Source organism: Typopeltis vanoorti, chromosome 1 (assembly GCF_054136105.1).
Source record: "Typopeltis vanoorti isolate ZY-2024b chromosome 1, IOZ_Tvanoo_1.0, whole genome shotgun sequence".
NCBI lineage: Eukaryota > Metazoa > Arthropoda > Arachnida > Uropygi > Thelyphonidae > Typopeltis > Typopeltis vanoorti.
The window spans coordinates 48,822,827-48,847,907 of record NC_143549.1 but is presented as its reverse complement, the minus strand read 5'-3'; positions in this window follow the sequence as shown (position 1 = coordinate 48,847,907).

Sequence of the window (25,081 nt, the reverse complement as noted above, 5' to 3'; positions counted from 1 at the left end):
GATACTAACGTTTAACTAATGACACTAATACGTGTAGTCATAATTTCTTCAACAAATGCGTTGGTAAATAATGAAACCGCGTTTAAGCTTGCGAGGATGTCTGTTTTTAAGATGGAAATGCCTTTTGCACAGAAACTCAGCATAATACATATGCTTAAGAATAGCGCGACCAACATTATATCAGAAGAAAAATCTTCTTGATGAACTCACTCTCATATCTCAGACCCTAGTAGACATGTAGTCATTTCATATTTCATGCAGAAATTAATGCTAAAAGAAAATCATTGTACATAAGGTAATAGTTGTTTTGGTAAACAATTCTTACCTAGAAATCCAAAATGGAAGTTGGAAGAAACATCACTCTTGGCAAGCTGCAAAAATATTTTCGGCTAACTTGCAGGGCCACAAGATGAGTAATCGTAGAAACCACTGCATTATATCATTTTCAGACAGATGCACTGTGACTCATGAATTTAACTAGTTCCTGAAAGATACAATAGAGGGCGCATTAGTTACCGTTGAGCAGTCTTCGCATGTCAAGTTCATACGATTCTTTTCCTTACACGCAAAGTGTTGTTCACAAATCTTCTTAATAACAAAATAGTAACTTAAATAATATTTGGATTAAATAAAACTTGTAGGTAACCGCATTGAAGAATACAATATTTGGAATTCAACCTGCAATTTTATTTTATCCCTTTCTGTACAACATGAAAAATTGCGAACTAAAATTTTTACATTTTGATATTTTGTATCCATTTTCATTCTTATACAGCGATTTTAAACGTGGTACATATATATTCTGTTTTAAAGCACGCACGCACGCACGCGCGCACACACACACACACACACACACACACACACACACACACACACACACACACACACACACACACACACACACACACAAATTAGTATTTTTTCGAATAATAATAATAATTATTATTATTATCATCTGTATCAACTATAATAATACTAATTATTATTATTTTGTTATGATTTTTCTTTTAAGTAGGCTAATCCTCAGTTTATTCATCTAAAAATGCAAATGTTAATGCATCATTAAGATTTGCATTTTTATTTGCACTTAATAATGCATGTTAATGAATCATTTAATTAATATAATCAGTTCAAACAGTATTATAATGATTATTAATTCCTAAATACTATGACGTTTATTAATTCTTGATTACTCCAAACCAAGTACATGAATATAGCACAATATTTACGGTATTTTCTTTCCTTCGCTGGTACTAATGAATTATTATTTTATCGAAATAATATTAACGATGGTGAGTTATTTACTTCATGGATAAGAAATTCATAAGAATAATTAATAAACCATAATAATAAGCTTTAATTTTAAAGATTCATTTCTAAGTAACCTATTTGAATTAATGTTTGCCATTCGAACTACTTTTGTTATTTGAACCTACTTTTCTTATTGAAATCTCATTAATTATATACAAAACAATTATGCGTATATAAAACTTAATAAATATTAAATTCTAAATATAAAACTTAATAAATTCTAAATATAAAACTTAATAAATACTAAATTATAAATATAAATACTAAATCAGAATAGTTATTATAAAAAAGTAAATTATTATAAACAATGAAAAATATAAAACTTAATAAATATAAACAATGAAAAATAAAAGACAATTGGAATAAAACAATTGACAATTGACAATTGACATTTATGTCTTTAGGGGTGAAGCAAGATGCTTTTCATATTCCCCGCTATCTGTTGTGGTTGCAGTGAAGGTAAAATTTATGAGCAGAATGCTCGCCCTGATTGGGCATGGAGATTATGCATCACTAAAGGAGGCCAATATAGCTTTTGGTCTTCTGTATTTGAATATGTCCGTTGGATCGTATGCTGTAGCTTGTTGAACCAAATCGTTGGGATGTGTGGACGTCTTTAGGAAAAACTTGGTGGCTAAGGATCGTAGAAAAGAGAAGATATAGGGAATATTTGTGTCTCTGTGGAGTTGAATGTTTCTAACATACCACGGAGCATTCAAAATCATTCTCAGGCACTTGTTCTGCACTCGCTGTATTTTGATGATGTTAGCATTAGAGGTGTGGCTCCAGGCCGGAGAGGCATAGGTGATTATAGGACGAATCGTCAACTGGTATAGCTGCAATTTGATTCTGTTGCTGAGCTTGCTATTTCTATTAATTAGCGGATAGATCTGTGCTATGACTTTAGATGCCTTTGTGCATGCAGACTTGGTGTGTTGATTGAAAGATAGCTTTTTGTCGAGAATTACACCCAGGTAATTTGTTTCTGACTGCCAGGGAATTTTAATATTGAATAGTAACAAATCTCCTACAGGAGACATTGGCCTTTTTGAGAAAAGAACGGCTGAGCTTTTCTGGGGGTTGACTTCCAATCTCCATTTAGAGAACCAACCCTCCAGCTTTAGAATGTTTTCTTGAAGCTTTCTGGTAATGAAAAGGGGTCTGAGAGATCTGGTTAGTATTGCCGTATCGTCTGCATATAGGGCCAAAATGGAAGTCATCGGATTGTGTGGGATGTCTGACATGTATACAGAGAACAGCAATGGAGCCAGCAGAGATCCCTGCGGCACTCCAGCAAAGATGTGGCGCTGGGAGGATGTAGAACCGTTGATTTTTACTTGCATTGATCTATTTTGAAGATATGAGTGGATTAAATGAACCATTTTAGGTGAGATGCCGGCTGAGATAAGCTTGTGCAGGAGTCCAAAATGCCAGATTTTGTCAAATGCTTTGGATAAGTCTAGGAAAACAGCGCCTGTGCACTAGCGCCAGTTGTAGCTGGTTGTGATGTATTCAACAATTCTGTGGATTTGCTGGGTAGTACTATGGTGTTGCCTAAAACCAAACTGTTCTTTTGGAAGGATGTTTAGGTCATTTATTGAGGTTTGAAGTCGTGAGAGGATGACCTTCTCTGCAACCTTACCCAGATTTGAGATGAGACTGATTGGACGATAATTTTGGGGTAGGTGTGAGTCTTTGCCTGGCTTATGTATGGGAATTACGTCAGCCAGTTTCCAGGTGGAAGGAAAATAGTGAAATCTTAAAATTGCATTTATTATACTGGTCAGGTACACTACTGCCCTCCGGGGCAGAAGTTTAATCACACGATTAGTAATGCCGTCTGGTCCAGGAGCTTTTTTGTTCTTTAAATTTTTAATAATGTCATATATCTCAGCAGGTGATGTTGATGCAATATGGTCAGTGCTGGTGATAGGAAGTTTGAGTGAGTGTCTGACCTTGCTGTGAATCTTATGTATGTGGTCAAAGTCAAGGTTTCCATACGAAGGCCTGCATTGCTCTTCCAAGCTGTGCGCTATAACCTCTGCTTTGTCCACATCTGTGTGAGCAAGGCCCTGATCAGTTAATATTGGGGGAAGGGATCTGCCTTTGTTTTTGGTATTTTTCAGTAGTCCCCAGATGGAGTGATCACTAGGTGAAATGGAGGATAACTTTTCATCCCATACATGGTCTCTGTGAGCTTTCAGTGCATCTCTTACTGCCCCATTTAATCTGTTTAGATTTGTTTTGTCTTGTGGTGCACACGTGTTACGGAATCTCTTTCGAGCTCTGTTTTTATCTCTGATTAAGTTCATGATGTCTTCAGGCAAACGATCTGGCTTGCGGGCAGATTTGTAGGAGGAAGCTACCTTTATAGCAGAATTAATTTGTTGTGTGAGATTTGTAACTGCAGTTTCTACTTCTTCTTTTGTGTGTATGTGAGGAACAGGTCCAATATGATCCTTGAGTGCGGCTGACAGTCTTTCCCATACAATGTAGGAGTGAGAAGGAGGACACAGGAATTCCTGATTTCCCAGATGCAGCAGTATTGGATTGTGATCGGATGATAGTTCATCCATAGAAATGATACTGTACTGAAGTTTAATATCCTGCAGGATAGCTATATCCAGGATATCAGCAGTGCCGAACGTACTGAGATGAGTTGGTTCGGTGGGGCCTGCCACAACAGCGTTGCTTGATCCTAAGTAATTGAAAAGGATGCAACCATTCTTGTTTGTGGTTGAACAATTCCAGGCAGGGTGCTTGGAATTCAGATCCCCGGCAATAATGGTGGGCCCTCTGATGCCTAAGATGGCATTTAGATCAGAGTGAAGTAGAGATTTTTGGGGAGGATTGTAAGCTGAGTAGATTTTCAGTTTGCCAGTGGAGCTGGTGACTACTTCCACTCCTGTGATCTCAAGGTTAGTGGTTGAAGGAATGCTCACAGAGTGGTGCTTAATGTAGTTTTTAATGAAGATGGCAGTGCCACCACCTCTGTAGAGTAGTCTGTCATTTCTGTATAGGTGATAGCCCCTTATTGTAGGGTTGTCTGAGGGTCTTAGATGAGTTTCGCTGATTAGAATAACATCTGGCTGATACCTAGATGTGAAGGCACGGAGTTCCAGGATTTTGTTTTTGAGGCCATTTGCGTTCCAAGCAACTATTTGAAGAGATGCTGGAATGAGTTTGTTACTATTCATTTATGAGAGCTGTGAGGATGACCTGTGTTTCACGAAGAAATCTTTTAGTGGAGGTTTCAGTAGGGTTTGATAGGCTAAAATTTTGTAGCATGTTTGCTAGTGAGGCCGTGATAATAGCTGTTAGGTTTTTAGGTGCTCTTGGTTGATTTTGTTCTGGAATTGGCCTAGTTGTACGGGTCACATCGGCATAACTTCTTGTTTGCTTTTGGTTGGAGGTCTCCGACTGTGGTCGATGAGTCTCCGGTTTTGATGTCTGGGCCGCTGGTTTTCTTGTACTGTAGGAGGAGGACTGATTGATTGCCTCCATCCGTCTGTTCTTTGGGTGTTGAGTGCATCCTTTGTAGTTCGCCGGATGAGGGCCACTGCAGTTGGCACATTTGGCCGAGGTGGTCCTTGGCTTAGTGCAGGTATTGGTTGGGTGGCTGTCTCCACATTTTAAACATCTATATTCTGCTCGGCATAGATTCTGGGCATGGCCAAACTTTTGGCACCTGTGGCACTGCCCAGAAGATGATCTTTTACGGAGTGGTTCCGGTGTGACGATGAGACCACAGACTGTTTTTAAGTTGTAGATATCCTTATATATTTTGTGAATCTCAACAAGGACTAATGGCATGGGAGTTTTGTCTGCTTTGTACATTCTGCTCACTTTGACTGGTGGCAGATCCTGAGAATTTAGGTCAGCAGCGATTTCTGCTGTGTCAATGTCTTCACAGACACCACGAAGGACTACTTTTAAATTTTTTTCTGAACTGAGCGCAAAGGTATGATACTGGATGCCTCTGTTGTCCAGTTCCTTGGTCAACCTTCTGTAGTCTGTCACTGTTGCTGGCTGAATCTTTATGCCTTCATCCATGTTTTTGGCCTTAATGAAGCCAATATGCAGATTGGACATTGTGGATCGTAAAGCTGCCCACTTTTGTTTTTCTCTAAGGATGACCGGAGGCACCTTTTCTTTGGGAGAGGTAGCGGCGTCCGAACCCTGAGAATCCTGTTCCATTACAGTGTTGTCATTGTGCGGTTTTTCTGTTGTTCTTCGCTTTTTGCGAGCACGCACTTCTACAAAGTCTGAAGGTGTAGAAGGCATCGACTCTAAATGATCTTCAGCGACGACTTTGTGAGCACGCACTTCTGCAAAGTCTGGAGGAGTAGAAGGCATCGACTCTAAATGATCTTCAGCGACAGCGTCTGAGACACATTCGGGGGGAAACGTGTCATACAGTTTAACCTTTCCCGGCCAATTTTCACTCAGCAGCTTTCCCAGTCTGAGGAATTCAAAATAAACTTCTTCGAATTTGGCCTCATTAAGAAGTTTTGCCATGACAATATTTGGAAATGTGTTAAGTCAAGGATGGAGAAAGAGTAGAGATTGCTCTGGTGTTCCGAGCAGGTAAAAGTAATCCTGTGGACTTTTGAGGGTCCACTAGCAAATCCCGTAGACACCCTAAGGTGTCTACCAGCAATAAGATGTCGCGATATAAAATACAGCAATGGCGATACTAACGGCAGTAGGCCTAGCGTATCGCCCTTATAACTTCAATTGACTTACCTGGATGGAAAATAAATAAAGTGCCTGTTTATGGCAGTAAGCAATTAACTGAAATTACTGATGAATACGCATAAATCACTAAATCATAACCGTCAAATTCACAATTCACCATCAATAATACACGACACTAAACACTACCACGCGAGCCGCCATCTTCCATTTTTATCCGGAATAAAACAAAAATAAAGTTAATTCTATATAATTTTTCATTATATAATAAAAATAAAGGTGTTCATTGTGTAAAATGTGAATATAAAACGTTTTTATGTGTTGAATGTTGAAGATTTGGTTATTATGTCACAATAAATTATTAATTTGTTGCTGTATTCCTTGTAATTATCTTTGCATGCAAAGTTTTGTCGTTCTATTATTTTAATGATTGTCGCTTAGTTACATTTTGTCGCCACGTGGCTTTCAGAGAATGCCGTATTCTTAATCAATCACTAGATTACCATGGCAACGAAAAGCAAAAATTCCTGGATGTGACAGAGTACTCAATAACGTATTTGCACTTGAGTTGATTCAATTCGGTGGAAAAATTGCGTGAACAGCCGTAGACCCTTAAATGATACTCTTTGAGAAAATTTTAGAATGCAGAGAGATATGACAGCTTTATGCTTCAGTTATTTCTTCTTGTTAAAATATAACTATTGCTGTTATGATAGAAAATGTAATGACATTCCTGGAAATTATCCTGCAATTATATATATATATATAATTATTTTTGCATTTATTGTTATTAAATTGCATAGAATACGTTTATTGTTATTTTCCAATGAATTATTTCATTTCCAGTCCTAGGTAATAACATTAAATAAGCATTAAAATGCCGTAGATAGTTTTAAATATTCTGCTTATAAAATAAAATACCTTGTTTAACACACCAGATTCGTATATTTTTTCATATTAAAAAAAAAATGCTTCATTTAATGCATTTAGAAAATAATGAGAGCATTTGTAATTATAAATTAACCCCTAACAACATTAATTTTGATAATATGTTTACTTGAGGCAATTTTCTAACATGAAAGATAAATTATCATCTAGAAAGAATTAATAAAACGTGGTATGCTGCTGCAAACTTGCTAACGGCAAGAATGAATTTTCAGACGATTAGTGTGTAAATCACAAGGATGACAAGCGCGCCACTATGTGGAAGTTTCGTGCAAAATACAATTTGTGTAAAAGGGAAATAAAAATTAATTGTAAACTATAGGGAACGCAGAAAGTTATTTTGAAGCATTCTAGTTGTTCACAATAAAACATTGCTAATGATGCGTTAAATGTATTTCGCCCGTAGTGCTTGACATTAACTTTGGTCGTATTTTAATGTGTTCATTAGTTTGTATCACCTGGCTCAGTGTTCATTATATTTTAATGGCTGCGAAGCATCTGCGTTGTTCTCTTGTGGTGTATCATTAAAGATTCAAGAATTTTATAAATTGTAGTAGCGGTATTTATCACATTTATTCTAATTTTAAAGTTCTAGCTGGAATTTAAGTTTATCGAGTTGAGAGAATAAATCGCGATATTAGTGTACATAAACGAAATATTTAAATTCAACTTAATGGAAAATATCAACGAAAATTTATTGTATCGTCGGAATAAGAATTGTCATAAAATTTCGGAATTTATATAATAAAATTTGCAACATTGATACATTAATTAAAATGAACATTTCTGGGTATTAAAGTGAACGATGTAAAATTGCTACGAAAATATAATGGAATAAACCACGATTTATTATTATATTGCAAATTGTTAGGGATGATTAAGGGCTTCAAATCTTTTTTATGGTCCCTCTGTGTTTGTCTTTCTAGCAGAATAATGAGTATTTAGTTTTCTTTTCTTGAGCCTAAAATAATGGGAAAATCAAAATGCGTGATAATGACGATGATGATAATGTGGATAGAATTTAATAAATGGAAACGTTGTACTTAGTAATACTAAAAGCTGTTTGAAAATGTTTCTAATTGTGACAAATTATTGGAAAGTGTATTTCCAAATTGTAGAGTAGTGTTTTGTCTGTCTTTTCATGCTCATATAATAATTCCTTCCTGATTGGAAGGATTTTAGTCAAGTTTAGTATTTCGGATCTCTACTAGTATTTCTCAGTGCATCGCAATTTTCACTTCATCCGGGCTATTTTAACCCAAAAAAATTCAGCAAAGTCTCTCTCTCTCTCTCTCTCTCTCTCTCTCTCTCTCTCTCTCTCTCTCTCTCTCTCTCTCTCTCTATATATATATATATATATATATATATATATATATATAGAGAGAGAGAGAGAGAGAGAGAGAGAGAGAGAGAGAGAGAGAGAGAGAGATTTGCTTCAGAAGGCAATATCAGAAAGAACGTCAAAAGATAATCGCGGTCATAGAACATGAAACAGAGAATTGGTATTAAAGAAAATGCCTCGAAATTAAATATTCAATAAATAAACATAAGAATAATTGAAGAGGCATACAAGTAATTATTACAAGGATAGGAAATGGCTGTGGTAAAGAAAGAGGAATGATGGAATAAATATTTGTAATAGCAAATGGACACGTTTTGCTAATCGCAGGTAAAATCTTTTCAAGTTTATTTTTCTACCCTCATCCGGTTTTTAAAAATTGTGTAACAGACCTCTTTCCGAATACTACTAAGTCGATGTCGCGTAGTCAATGAATTCCTAATAAAACTAAGTAATATTCTCCCCATTAATAATTTCTCTCTAGTGCAAACTAAGCAATCCATTGTCAAACTACAGCAAGTTCAGAATACTCTTATCAGATAGGATTTTAATTCTTATTCAACAAATTACTTAGAAATTAACACATATTTGGAAGACACAATTCTGAAGTACCTTGAGTGCAACATCAACATCTTCCTTTTTTTTTTTTTTTTAATTCAATGAAACCTTCAATTTCGGTCAAAATGTGCTCTTAGTTGAAATAAAATATAAAAAAAAAAACATCGATTGAAATACTCACATGAGCGATAGATTGGAAATTTTTAGAAGAAAGATTTTCCTGTTTGGAAAATTGTGAAGCGTGCCTTTATATAAAATATAAAATTTAAATAAAAGTTTATATAAAATTATATATCTACTTATATAAAAGTATATTTTATAGAAAATTATAAATTTTATTTTTAAATATTTTTAAATATTTTAAGAAATTTTCTAATATTTTAGAAATCCTCTCAAACACCTTTAAAAGTTTTATATCATATGGTTATAATTAATAATTGATAAGTAATTTATTTACTAGCATAGAGTTATGGTATGAATATATGAATAACTTCCTCTCAACCGAGAGGCACATTTTGGCCAAACATCGAATTCAAAAAAATAAAAAAGGTGAAGATGAAGAGAAATGTATTTGTGGACAATATTAAAAATAATCTCAGCAGTGAAGAGATGCGAATGGACGATAAACGTTTGAAGACAATCAGTATAGCTATTTTATTTACGAAGTTAAAAGCGAAAATTTTCAAACGTTGCAGTCTCAAAGTTAAAGCAGCATTCTCTCTCCTCAAGTCATCCGTTTGAAGCATCGGCTGAATCTCCGGTAGTCTTACTCAGGAAGAACAAAATTTACAAGTAGTAGGTGATCGACTTCCGAGAACACAGGGTTAACTCTATGTGCAGAAGACGGAGCATACAGTCACCGGATGTGGAAAAATAGATCATTTTGGAATGGCTACTTTAGTGAAGAAGAAGAAAACAAGCAAAAAAAAAAAAAAAAACATGTAAGCGTTCGGCTCAGACAGAGAAAACAGAGCTCAAAATTATTACTTGCTGATATCGCATGGAAGTAATGTGTGAATAATTTGCATGAGGGTTATAATGGTTTTTTTTTTTTTTTTACAAATCGTAAGATAACTTATATTCAAAAATACAACTTATATACGTTTATATTTTATATAAAACTATAAACATACCTCTATCTTTTTAATGTATATCACTTATAAAATTATAAATTTTATTTTTAAATATTTTAAGAAATTTTCTAATATTTTAGAAATATTACTAAACACCTTTAAAAATTTATTATCATACAGTTATAATTAATTGATGACAAGGGAACTTAAGCTCAAATGGCCATCAAACATGATAGATCCTGATATCATTATAGACTCTCTAGATAAAGGACTTGCCTTCAGCTTCATAAAGAAACTCCTTAAGAAGTTCGAGCTTGAATGGCCAGGCTTCCTAAATCATTACTCTTTACCAGAGCCTGATGAAGATCAAAATGAAGACGCTGCTCAAATGGAGGAAAAAATAAACCTAGTAATCTCTGACTCTACTCATTCAGATCAAGGAGAGAGGCACGCGCGTAAAAAACGCAAAACTCTCACCTCGGAGTCAGCAAACGAAAATGGCATGGATGAAGATGCCCCCAACACAGATTCCTCTGCCTCCACCAATGAAAAGGTGCCTCCAGTCATTCTTAGGGAAAAGCACAGATGGACAGCCTTAAGCACCATCATGGCCAACCTGCAGATAAATTACTCCACTGCCAAGAACACAGAGGAGGACATCAAAATTCAGCCCACTACAGTTACTGACTATAGAAATTTAACTAAGGAGTTGGATGTAAGAGATATACAATATCTCTTACAATACCGTCACACTTACCTCGGAGAAAAATTTTAAAGTGGTACTCCGATGAGTATCTGAAGACATTGAAACAGCTGAAATAGCTGCTGACCTCAACATGCAGGATCTGCCTCCCATAAAAGTCAGTAGAATGTACAGATCTAACAAGACCCTTATGCCTCTAGTATTGGTGGAAATACACAATATCTATAAAGATATTTATAAATTGAAGACAATCTGTGGGCTTAAGGTCTCATCGGAGCCACTTAGGAAGCGGGCCTCTTCTGGGCAGTGCCATAGATGCCAAAATTTGGTCATGCCCAGAAGTTGTGCAAAGCTCAATACAGATGTTTAAAATGTGGTGACACCCACCCCACACATACCTGCTCCAAGCCAAAAACCACCCCGGCTAATTGTGGTGGCCCCCACCCTGCAAATTACAGAAGGTGCATTTGCCACCCAAAAAACAGGCAAACTGAGTTAATCAGTCAATCTACCTCAGTATCAGAAACGAGAGCCCCAGAAGCTCAAGTTCATCAGGCTCCTATTAGTTTGAACAAGATGACAGGTGTTCACCCTCCATCAACTGAGCCCCCTAAGAAAATAAATCTTCAACACCAAACAAGAACATATGCTGATGTGGCCCGCCCCAAAACAGCAATCCATGACCAGAATATGCCAAACCCACATTCAAATATAACAGCCATCATTACCTCTTCTCTTGTAAATATGTTACAGCATTTCAGTAATGCAAATCCATCACTGGGCACTACAAAAAGTTTCTTGCAGCAAACACAGTTAATTTTATCTGCACTCTCCAATGCATAGGAAAAAATTTACCCCAGATTCTCTAATGATTATTTCATGGAATGCCAACGTCCTTAAAAATAAAACACTAGAAGTGCAGAAATTCAACGACAGATATAATCTGGATATATTATTAATTAATGAGACTCACCTAAGACCTGCTGACAATCCTAAATTCAAAGGATATCAACTCTACAGGAATGACAAGCTGGATTACAGAGGTGGTGGCACAGCCATCCTCATCAAAAATCACGTCAACCATCATGGTGTAGCCATTCCTACAACCAATAATCTCGAAGTCACAGGTATCAATGTCATCACAAATTCTGTCGGAAATATAAAAATCTATGCTGCTTATAACCCACCATATAAAACATTGCTGACCACAGATCTGGATGCTATCCTTGTTGTTAAATTGCCGGTTATTATTGCCGGAGATTTTAACGCAAAACAACACGCCTGGAGCAGTAGGTCTATAAATAGGAATGACCGCATCCTCTTTAACTACACAAGCTCAAATTGCGCAACTGTGGCTGGCCCCTCAGTGCCAACTCACCACAGTCCTACTGACTCATCCGACGTATTGGATATAGCTGTCCTTCAGAATGTCAATCTACAGTACACCCTGGAATCATTGAATGAATTATCATCAGACCACAATCCTATTCTGCTCCAACTGGGTTATCAGAGGGGACTTCCCCCTTCGAATCACACCTTCATTCCCTGGGAAAAACTATCCAAAATGCTTCCAAACTACATTGATCCCATCCCTCATATTAATTCCAAGGAAGAAATTGATTCTGAAGTCAATAAACTTACTGATAATATCAACACAGCCATAGCATCTATCATCTCAAATTCAATTGCTTTCAAGCCTAAATGACTACCAGATGACATAATGAACTTAATTAGGGAAAAAAATAAAGCAAGAAAAAGATACCAGAGCACCCCAAGACAAAAAATATCTCAACAAAATGAACAGTGCAGTGAGAGATGCACTTAAAGTCCATAGAAACAAACTATGGGAAGACAAATTAGCCTCCATATCACCTAGTGATCAATCCGTTTGGAAGTTCCTGAGAAACATCAAAAACAAAAACAAATCGCTTCCACCTCTCAAACCTGACCTGAACATTGTTTACACAGATGCAGAAAAAGCCGAAACTATAGCTACAAATTTAGAAAAACAGTGTAGCCCTTCATACAATAATCTAAATTTCAATCATAGTTACAAAGTCCACCTCCACGTCAGACACGTGTTAAAACGGCTTGATACCTGTACCAGCCAACTCACACTTACTTCCCCAGCTGAAATTTATGACATCATAAAGAATTTAAAGAATAAAAAGCTCCAGGGCCTGACTGTATATCCAACAAAGTTATTAAACTTATTAAATGCCATGTTCAGGTTTAAGTACTTCCCCTCTGCATGGAAGTTGGCAGACGTAGTTCCTATATACAAGCCTGGAAAAGATCCTCAGCAGCCTCAAAGTTATTGTCCCATATGATTTCTAATTTGGGCAAAATAGCAAAAAAAGCTATCCTTACCAGAATTCGATTTTCAGTAAAAAAATTAAACATCCTTCCTTCAGAACAGATTGGTTTTCGCCAATTTCACATACCACCCAACAAATTCATAGATTAATCGAATGCATTATCACAAGTTACAATTGGCACCAATACACCGGAGCAGTTTTTCTTGACTTAGAAAAGGCGTTCGACAAATTATGGCACTTTGGACTACTATACAAGTTGATTTCAGCTGGCATTCCATTAGATCTAGTCCAAATTATAAAGTCATTTCTTAGTGACAGACGAATGCAAGTCAAACTAAATGATATATTATCTACCCAGCGAAGCATCTTGGCAGGAGTTCCTCAAGGGTCCCTACTGGCACCGATACTTTTCACGATTTACATGGCGGACATTCTGCACAATCCAATGTCATCTATCATTGCCCTATACGCAGACGACACAGCTATACTAGCCAGATCTATTAAACCGCACCTTGTCACCAAGAAACTGCAAGAAAACCTGCAGAGATTAGAGCACTGGTTCTCGGAATGGAGATTGCATGTAAACCCTCAGAAGAGTATCGCCAGGCTGTTCACTAAAAACTCAATATCTCCCAAAGATGACATCTTCCTATTTAATACCAAGATTCCCTGGAAAGCAGAAGCCAAATATCTGGGTGTACTGCTGGACAGAAAACTAACTTTCAGTCCACATATAAAAGCCTCATGTACAAAAACATCAAGAGTCATTGGACAGCTTTACCCTCTTATCAATAGGAATAGCAAGCTGGATACCAAAATAAAACTGCTCCTTTATCAGTTGATGATTCGATCCATTATTTCTTATGCATCTCCAGCCTGGAGCCACACCTCAAGTACAAATATCATCAAACTACAGAGAGTGCAAAACAAATGTCTCTGCATGATCTTAAACGCACCATGATACATCAGAAATGTCCAACTCCACCGGGATACAAATATCCCCTGCATCTACTCTTTACTGCAGTCTTCAGCAGTAAAGTTCTTCTCAGCATCCTCTTCACATCCAAATGAATTAGTGCAACAAGCAGCAAATTATGATGAAACTGACTTCTCAAAATACAGGAAACTGACTTCTCAAAATATAGTCAGCAACGTCTTGCGTCTTGCTTGCCATTGACTTTGGATGATCGACAGGCTTGTCGGAATCAATCGACCGTGAGATGCGGTGATTGATTCATTCAATCCAATACCCTTGGAGAGTAATGGATGGCAATGCTGTAGCTAATGAAGTTCTAACTGAGGCTCGGCTATTGCTGTTACCCTCCTGCCACGATCAGAGCTTTAATAGCTCAGTAACACCTTATCCCTACACTGACCTCTACAGATAACGGGGAAGATGAAAAGCATTATTGCTTCGCCCCTTTAAGCCAGTCCTTTTAAGGATAAGGACCATTGATTTTTAAAATCGGAAGAAAAGTCCTTTTTAGGACTTTCATTGGCTAGTGCATTGCCATCCATTACCCTCCAAGGGTATTAATCGCCGCATCTCACGGATTCCAATCCAAAATCAATGGTTCTTAAAAGAACTGGGAGATGGAGTCAGTCCTTGACTCTTTATCCCGTCATCTGAATTAAGAAAATCTGTGTGGATGTGGTGTTATTGAGCTAAAAGCTGTAGTCATGGGCTGGGTAACGGCAATAGCTGAGCCTCAGTTAAAACTTCATTGGATACAGCATTGCCATTCGTTAACTTAAACATTACAAAACTACAAAGAATCCAAAATAAGTGTCTAAGGATGATTCTAGATGATCCATGGTTTATCAGAAATTCACAGATTCATCGAGAAACCGGAATTCCATACATCTACTCCCTTCATCGTGATCTCGCAGAAAAACTCTTCGTCAAATCGAGTTCACATTCAAACCCGCTGATCGTACAAGCTGTCAATTACAACGAAACAGATTCCTACAAACACAAAAGACCGAAGGCTATTCTACTCCCAACGGATCGTAACTAATACAACTTCCCCCAGAGGGCGAGCTTAAAGCTCACAAAACTCTCTTTCTCAAATAACTTCCTTTACAGACAAATGGGAATATGAAAAGCATTTTTCCTTCATCCATCCTGACAGTAGCGTTATACGCTATTATTGATTGACACCCCTTGTGGTGGCCGGGATGAGAATAGTTCCGTTGTAGCCCATGCATGTTGTACGTGGCTACCAAAATGGGTACCCGGGGAGGGTAATGGAATGCAAAACTGTAGCTAATGAAGTTTTAACTGAGGCTTGGCTATCGCTTCTACACTCCTACCATGATCAGAGCTTATAAACCTATATTACCATACATTTTCTTTACAGATAACGGGGAATATGAAAAGCATTCTTGCTTGTTTAACCTACCCCCTTTAGCCAAAAAAAAATTACTGATTGACATTGAAATAACTAGATCCTCACGATAAGTGTAGTATAGTGGTTTTGCTTTAAAACGAATCGTTTGAGTTCATTCACATAAATCATAATATGTAATTATACTGACTGTAACATACTTTTCAGCTCTTTACGAGTGTGTGTGTGTGTGTGTGTGCTGGTTAATTGGGCTATGTTATGCCATTAATTATGTGATAAAATTAACCGGTGACCATTGCATATGTGATGGATGGCAGAGTTTATTAGACATATGATATTTCGCTAGCTTCAAGATATTTTCTAAACATCTAATTCAACACAGATACCCATAATTATACTCCAATTATTAGATTGTTTAATTAGTGCTGAATACTAATGATTGGTATAATCCTCAGATTCCTGACAATCTACACCCTGAGCCTTTACAAAGATTATTTAAATTAAGGGCATATTTAATCCCACATTATTTTAAAGCCGAATGAGAAACTTTAAGATAGAAACCAAAGAGTTTCATGCCGAATATAGCAAGCTATGAAATTTCGCGTGTCAGTGTAAGCAAATACCTGGGTAGTACAATACCGGGCAACTCGTAGTAAAGGTGGACAAAGCTAGGATCACTATTCTTAGTATTAACCTTGGACTCGCCGAACTTTTATAGTTTGCTAAATGAAACTCTTTGATTTCTATCTTAGAGTTTCTTATTCGGCTTTTAAATAATGTGGGATTAAATATCTCCTTGATTTAAATAATTTTTACATCGCCGAAGTTTGCGCACCTCCTTAACAACTCGTACTGTAAAGTATTAAAACTATTGTCACTACAATATTGGTATTTATTGGTCTACCAACTCACTGATGAGACCCCCAGTGAGGGTTGAAATCGGTGCGGGGTTGGCTTTGAAAGGCTCCGCTTGGGGGATAGGTGTTTTCCTGTCTCTGAGTGGGGCCACCGCTGAGATTATGGTTCTGCTTGGTGGTGGGGTGAGCCTGCCATTGGGTAGATCCAATGCTGAGAAGTCATTTTCGGTGACCGGGTGAGCCTGTCACCGAGTTGAGCAACGCTGAGTTGGGCGATCTTTCGGGATCGCCTAATTTTTAGAGCCCGCTTCACCTATAAAAAAGATTGAAACCGGTCTGAGTAGTGACCTATCTTCTCCCTTTATGTAAAACAACATACATCTCCTTGGGATGAGTTTTACATTAGGGTTAATTCTAAGAATAGTGATCTTAACTTTATCCACCTTTACTACGAGTTGCCCGATATTGTACTACCTAGGTATTAGCTTGCTATATTCGGCATGAAACTCTTTGATTTCTATCTTAGAGTTTCTTATTCGGTTTTGAAATAATGTGGGATTAAATATCCCTTAATTTAAATAATTTTTGCATCGCCGAAGTGAAGCCTTTTGGCTGTTTATTTCATTAGTTTACAAAGATGTTATAGTACTACATGAAAAAGTTACATAATTACTAAATTCTTATCGACAATTTTCCTCCAAATTAATCTGTTACCTGTCAAAATTCCAACATTATCATATCTAATATTTCAGTTCCCTAGGCCGCTTCTGACTGAATCAATTCACCTACATCTTAGCCTTCCTGTGGGCCTTTTTCCTGCCATCGTGGCAAAAACACTTACCATGCTAACATTCTTCTAATACATTTCCGAGTGCTAACAATGTCACGTTCTTTTCTAATATCCTCGTTTTTAATGTGATATTGCCATTGATGCCTTTGTCTCCCCCCCCCCACTAATCTTTCTCAGGACTCTCATATCTGTGGTCTCTAGTCTTTGGTTTGGGGAAGTATTTTACTTCTAACCCAACCTCTCATACCCATAAGTTAGTTTAAAAAAATCCATTAATTTGCCATCTTTACTGAAACTTGCATCGAAGAAATCTTTCGCTTGTTTTATAGGGTCTTCATTCAGGATGCAGTTCGTGTTGTCAATATCCCTACCTATTTTCAGTCTTTATTATTATTTTTTTTTTTTTAAAGTGTTTTACTGAATCAAATGTTTCTGTCAATTTTCATTGTTTTTTTATTGCTGATTTTCACATATTTCCATATCAAATTTATTTCAGCAGTTACTCAAGTTATTCATGGAGTCTTGCAGGCATTCATCTGCATAAAGCAAAAAGCTGAGATTAACATCTCCAATGACAGAATCTTCACAGAGTCTCTGATCCAGGATCAAAATGTACCTGAGATATTCATAAGCCCTTGTTTTTCATAACTTTCTAATATTCACCATGTTTCATTGAAAACGTTTTAATTAAAAAAATTTAGTTGAATAATAAAAAAACGCATATTTTAATCAAAGATGAGTTACCCGGTCTCATAGAGTGCTATCTTTTTTTTTTTCCCTCTATCCAAGAAACACAGGCTTTTGGTTCCTTAAATAGGCAAACAGGTCCCGTGAACACCAATAGAATACTATCTTGTCCCACCTTAATTATATAGAGTGTAAACTAGTTATTGGGGCCCAATTACAGTACTGGTACCAGTGTTTAATTATGACAGGTCAGAGGTACGGACATTCTGACATATCACGCTTCCTAGCTTCCAGACTGGAGAAGCTACTTAAGAAGAAAACCAAGCCTTAATTGAAAAGAAACCATCCAGTTTTAATCAATGACTAACACAGTGCAACTTTCTAAACTAGGTTGAACGTAAACTTTGAAAAGTAACTGCAAGGTTATCAAGTGCTTTGGGAAAAGAATTGGAGTCTAATGAAAAGGCGTTTATGGACGTTTGGTTTCTTGAAGAACCGTTTAACAAATGAAATCAAATAATTAATAATTTGATTAATAATTTAACTAATAAAAATGTATAATTACAGTAATTATACAGACTTCATTAGAAACAAAAAACAAACTAACTAACTAACAAGGGTGGCTGCTTGATTACTAGATTTTATACTATTTATTGCTTTTATGGTTGTTAATTGCTCTTCCAGCAGTATTAAATTGAAACATATTATTGTGTTTTCACTGGCCATACTTCCGAAGCTCAGTTAGTATCGGTGGAGCCTTTTAGTTGGAAAGAGATGGGTTCGAATACTGTCTAGGATGAGGGTAACCTTTTCAGAGTCAAAGGTGAGTTACCGGTCTCTCTCTCTCTCTCTCTCTCACACACACACACACACACACGCACGCACGCACGCACTCTCATCTCATCCGTATATTAGTTTTGAACGCGCTTCCCTGTTCTAGCACATGTAATGACTTGTCTGATTACAGTGTAATGATTACAAGTACTTGCCATTCTTAAAGCCAACTAAATGATAAGGGTGATGATAATGGTGTCATCATCAGTTACACTAGCCTGAACTTTCTCTGTTTTAATGGCATATTCCAAAATAAGAACCTATTCATTTCACAGTAGTTAAAACTGGAGAAGTAGACTTTCATTTCGTTGTTTTATTCATAAATTTCCAACGATCTTTCTAAAACGCTTCTGGATTTATCCAAATTATTTCGAAATTCCTGAAATGGAAGTCTCAAACTTTCGTTGGCAAAGTATGTTTGTGAAAGTAGCTAGAGAGAAAGGAAGGAAAAAAATCGCTTAATGTGTTTCTTGAAGAACTCGGAGTTTTGGTGCTGAAGAAAACGATATGGGAGAGGCGGTTGCAAAGAACAGATGTAAATGAAATGAAGAAAGAGAAAAGATTTGACTCAATACGTTTGGAGAGGTGAACTGTGTATGAATGTTTATCAGCAGCTGCCTGTTTAGAGGGAAATGCAAAGAAAGGATAGAAGCCAGTTCACTGAAGCAGCAGCGTCTATAAAAATATAAAAAGAAAAACAACAGGAGCACTATGTCCATGAAAAATCGATTGGACGGAATGGGTGAGAGAAAGGCTGTGTAATAAGCAAACAGTTCTCTTCCGGACATATTCTTACATTGTGAGGAAGTTTTGGGTGCGCTACTCCCAAATGTGAGAACAGTATTCTAAGATCGGATGGATTCGATATTTTTAAAATGTTAGGGTTAGTTGTAAAAAAGTGAATTATTATTTAGAAACGAAAAAATACCAAGTTTTTGGAAGATGATGACGCTATGAATGTAGTTTGTGCCAGGACAAGACAGATATGAAAGTCAAGCCAAGAAAAAAAAATATTGATCTGGACTGGAAGACAGAATATTATGTAACATAAAAAGAATGATGCCAGAATTTTCTTCAAAGAAATGAAACAGAATTTTATTTAATAGCATATGAAATTCTATAGATCACCTTCGGTCTTTGAGAATGGCAAGGAAACTGTTGTGTACATTGTTTATTATAAAAGAGCCTTAAAGATTGAATCATTTGAGTTCTATATGGTTTTATGGATAAAGAAGAAGGATGGAGTGAACTATTATCACTAACAATCTGAATAAGATTTTTGTCAGATAAGTCATAAAATAGGATAAAAGTGTGTTTATCCTATTTTCTTAATCCTATTTAATAACCAGGGTAAAAACACCATAAAAAAGAATAACTATCTATCATGAAAAGCAATGAACGGGCAGATGTAATCTAACAATCTCAAAGGACTAGAAGGAGATCATAAAATAATTGCTCATCACGAAGATTGCGATGTCAGTTTGGAAATATCAAAAACGATCACACGAGTTTCTCCTAACTTCTTTTTCCATCGCTTATATCAAAAATGGATAATATTAGCTGAATGAGTGTGGTAGGATCCACACTCATTCCATAGCTGGCTATTGATGGCCATTCCATTATATTCGAGCGTACTAGGAGGAGATCAATGAAACAATAGCTTAATGGCTGATTTTTATCTCCCAATGTTTAGGAATAGGCTGGATAAAAAGCTGCCATACTTTCATGACAGCTTGTAAAGGCAATACAAAATGATGTTCATTCTGGAGCACAAGATCTTCATTCAATTTAAGTTACACAATCAGTTGATTTGGCATAAGACTATTGATTATTTTTATGTTGTCCTTTTGGCTGGAGATCGAAAAAGACATGCTGTGGGCAGTTCTGAAATAGTGGGATCAGATTTATCTTTATTGTCTAGCAAGAGATGGAGGGAAAGATTGATGTCAATGGGACTGACTTATTTTTAGGTAATGTTGCTGTTATGTTATGTTACAAAGATGATAAGCTTTGGTTGAAACGACTCGGTTGCGAATCCTCTCTAGGAGGCGAAGAATCTTTATCGGGGCTTTTCAACTCAAGATGAGTTAGCCTTTCTTATACGGGAGTAGAAAGATTTTTCTCTCGCAAGTAGGCAAATCGGACAAATTAGCCATTTGACACCGGCTACTTGACCTTCAATTGAAAAGTACTAATACAGGTTCTTTTCATCATAGACGGGATCGAATCCAGGTCTTTCCAAACAGTGAGCTACAAAGGCTCTCAAATAATTCAATAATTATTAGATCTATGAAAATAATTGCTACAGAGTGTGTCATAGAAGCGACGTCACGCAGCTTCTTCACGATTTACCAATATAAATTTATTTTGTTTCTCTCAAAATAATCAGGTGACTTATACACTGTTTGGGAAGAAGTCAATGGACACCATAGTGTGAGGAACAAACAGCCATGGCACTTACCTTAATAAGATGTATGACCTCATTCCACTTCAGCAATCCTACAGGGCATACTTTTCACAAGCGAATGAATAGCGATCAATGAGAATTTTGGACCATTCTTCCCGTAGGCATGCAATGAGGTCCTGATCTGTTGTGTAACAGACGTCCCTTGACCTCACCCTACTCTTCCGTTCATCCCACAGATAAACTAGAACGTTGGGTGAGGTTAAGGAACGTTGTCGCCTCACCATCATCATCAGTAGCAGCCTTATCTATAAGGCTGCTGTTGCTGCAAATGACAATTGTCTCTTTCTTGTTGAATGATACAATGGTCGGTTCATAGTTGGGATTACGCACTCTGATAAGAGACGTTCACTAGCATCTTCCACACTCACGTGTCCATCTGATCTGTTCAGTAGGGAGAGAGCGTAGGGTGATTTGTCACTCCATAACTTTTCAAGATTCACAGTATCACTGCACACGATCTTTTCACCATTGAAGACGACGCTGCATGTTGGTTTGGGTAATGTGGGGCTTGCATATTGCGATCCTACCAAGGAAACTCGTGTTGTGATCCTCGGTTATGAATCTTTTGTGCGGATTCATGTTCCAGTCGATACCCGAAATTTGGCATTCGACGTGTCCGCCGAGGAATGGTGGTTTTTAAATATTATCCTTCTTAGAACTGTACGGTCAGGTTCAGTGAGTGTGGTAGGTCGTCCATTGGTCCACTCTTAGGCAGGACGTGCAGTTGACTGCTTGTGGCTCCATATCAGTATCATGTCATTGGTCTTTGACCTGGGATGATCCAATTCCTCAGCAATTTGCTGAATAGATAGGCCTGCAACATTGTATCCTATCACGCCTCTTTTAAACTCTGTCGGTTCTCTTTTGCAGTCATTTCACTCGGACACAATTACACTGACTAGGGAGCATCATATTAATCAAATTTAAACAGTCTAAACAAGTGACTCGTTACATGGCTCGATGCACCTTGTCCATGGGAATGTCCGTCAACTTCTTCCGAAGCAGTATATATATTTGCCTATAATTTATAAAACAACATTTGAAATATTTTAAATAGTACAACATGCTTTCTAAAATTCCAAATGTCTGACATATACCGTCAATTGGCTGTCGAATCCCAACATGGGCATGAATGGGTTATGAATCTTTAGGTGTGAAAGAAAGGCCATCATCGTCCCACTCATTGGGAGGCTGAAGGAGTTAAAAAAACGTCTTTATTTTTACTAAAAATACTCAAAAGATTTTTGCAACTTTTTTGTGTGCGAGATATACTTAAAAATATTTCTATTTTTCATTTTAAGCAACTGAATACGCATACTAAGCGGCGTAGTGGTTACACCAAGCCAGGAAATTCATCCCCGTTCAAAAACATTCATAGAACATCTTCACACACACACACACACACACACACACACACACACACACACACACACACACACACACACACACACACACACACACACACACACACACACACATATAATTATATTGGTTATCAATGAATCAACAAAAAAAATATTCCTCAATTAACATACCTCATAGGATTTTTGAAAACTTATTTGTTGATTGATTTATTTTTCATTTAAATACTATTCATTATAAAGCCTAAATAACTATTTTTAACTTTGGAATTTTATATTGAATGAGATAAAAGAAATGTTATAAATTAAAAAAAAAAACAAAAAACTTTCCTTTTCTTCGATGAAATTAGCTCATGTTGCTGTGAAGAGTTTTGTTTTTTGCAGGGAAAAAGATCCGTGTGCATTTATCTAATTATAGTATGCAAGATCGATATAAAATCATCATTGATAAGTATTGCATTACTAGTTCTTTCTTGAAAATATTTCACAGGCTATAATAAAGAGTTAGTTGAAAATAATTGCATATTACCTATTTGTTTTGATTTTCGTTTATGGGATTTATCTTTGATGCTGGATTTACCTTTCAGCCGTTTCGGACCGTAGGTGAATTTATAGGCATTGCCCACAAAGTATTCCTAGTGAGATCTTTACAGGATAGTTCACCATTGCTTTCCCCAACACCCCAATTTTATCCGAGCTCGGGACCGGCATATGGCTGGGACGTATTCATTACTGTAATCCATGTGTATTGACGGACCGGATTGCCTGTTCTGGGGAGAACGAAAAACCCGAGCCTCTAGGTGAGAAACCCTCTACCTACGTATGAGACCGGCTAACTCACCTTTAGTCGAAAGAGACCACATCAATTCCTCACTTCACTGACGGAAATCGAATCCTGATCTTTCCGACCAAAAGATTTCGTTTTATCTTTGATAGAATACCATAACAAAAGTCTGTGTTATTATGGAAGATATTTTCGAAAAATTCAATACTTCGAAAATCAGTCAATTTTAAAATTCATTTTTGAAAATTGTTCCATTCAATGAAAAGAAAGATTGTTTTAGCTTTAATTTATGATTGGTAGGCAGACTTTCTCCAATTCCCATCATCGCAGCAATTGTTTGTAGCTATGGGGCGAAGAGCAAGAAGAATACCAAAGACAACGGCTGCCACTCCCTGATCCTATTATTAATGTGAGATGTTAAGTGCTTTTTACAGTCAATTCGAAAATAATAATAGTAATAATAATAATAATAAAGTGATTTGGCTACTTCGGACTTTCGTTTAGTAATATTGTAAACATTATTAGTCGACTTCGTTTGTGAAGAATTGTTATGGTTGGAATGTTCTATCAATGTCTTGGCGGGATATAATTTCGTGGCTCGATGTGAGACCACTGACCCGCTTATTTGAACCAACCTGTGGCTTGGAAAAATGTTTTGTGCGGGATTTGAAGAGAAGTATATATGGATTATCGAATTCTTCGTCCGCCTACCATATTAATACTACACCCTCTGTTCAAAAGAAGACCGAACTTTTGATAGAAAATAAAACACAGGCCAATTATAATCAATCATTCTCACAGACGATTTCGGGTTTTCTTTGATGAAATCACGCACGTTTTGGATGTTTTAACTTCGCTCAGTCCAGTTTTTGGACGGCCCACTTTTCGTCCTCCTCAAGCGTATCACGACTACTTTTAAATCGCTTAAATTACTCGTAAACATGAATTCGGGATAAGCATTCATCACTGTATGCTTTTTTGAAGCATTACATGCGTTTCGGTATAACGTTTACCAAGTTAACAGAAAAGTCAATTGCAGCTTTCTGTTTGAAAGTCATTTTCCGACCGTTCGTCAAAACACACTGTCGCTCTTGGCACTATAACTCGGCTTCTAATGAAACAAATGTCATAAACAGTTGACACAACACTTCATTAGTGTTGTGTCAACAGCTTTCGACAACAAAAAGATACAACAGGTGGCGCAACTAGTTTCTTCTATTTTCGAAAAGTTCGGTTTCTTTTTGGACAGAGGGTGTATATACCATAGGTTAATTCACTTTCGTAATTGGGAGTCAAAGAAATAAACAAGTTAAAGTAAACAAATAAGATATCTATGATTCAGTAACTGAGGTCAGTAACGATAAGACAAGAATCTTGTGAAGGACGCAAAAATTCATTCTAGACGTATTTTCAAGTAAAGGTGAATTATCCGGTCTCATAGAAATGCGACAGAGTTTTTCATCCCGGGAATTTTCATTAAGCTTCTCAAATCAACTGTTGAGAGATATAGCAGGATATGTAAATAGGATAACAGCCGTAGCACTCGTTAGGGTTATACGAAGTCAAGGTACTTGGTTTTGATGGGTGAAGATGAGATGAAAAATATACACAAGATTGATAAAATCATATAATATAAATAAACCCACGTCATCTCAGTTGATGATCGTAAAACGAATCTGAAATTTCGCTATGAATTATTTTAAAATCAGTGATTATTAGGATTGACCTTTATAAACCGGACTTATGCTGAGGAGAATGATTTTGAAATATAAGAAAAGAAAATTGTATTTATAATACTTAAAAAATAAATAAAATGTTTTTCATTATATTGAAATTTTTATTTTCATTCTAATTTGTTTTTATTCAAATAATTCTATGCAATTTCTCACATTTTTTTCTGCTTGCCATTATATTCTCCATATTTATCACGGATAAGGAAGATCGCCATGTTTCTTGTCATAAATTATTGACGTATACCGTATGATGTAGTCACCTTCTTCCGTGATGTCAA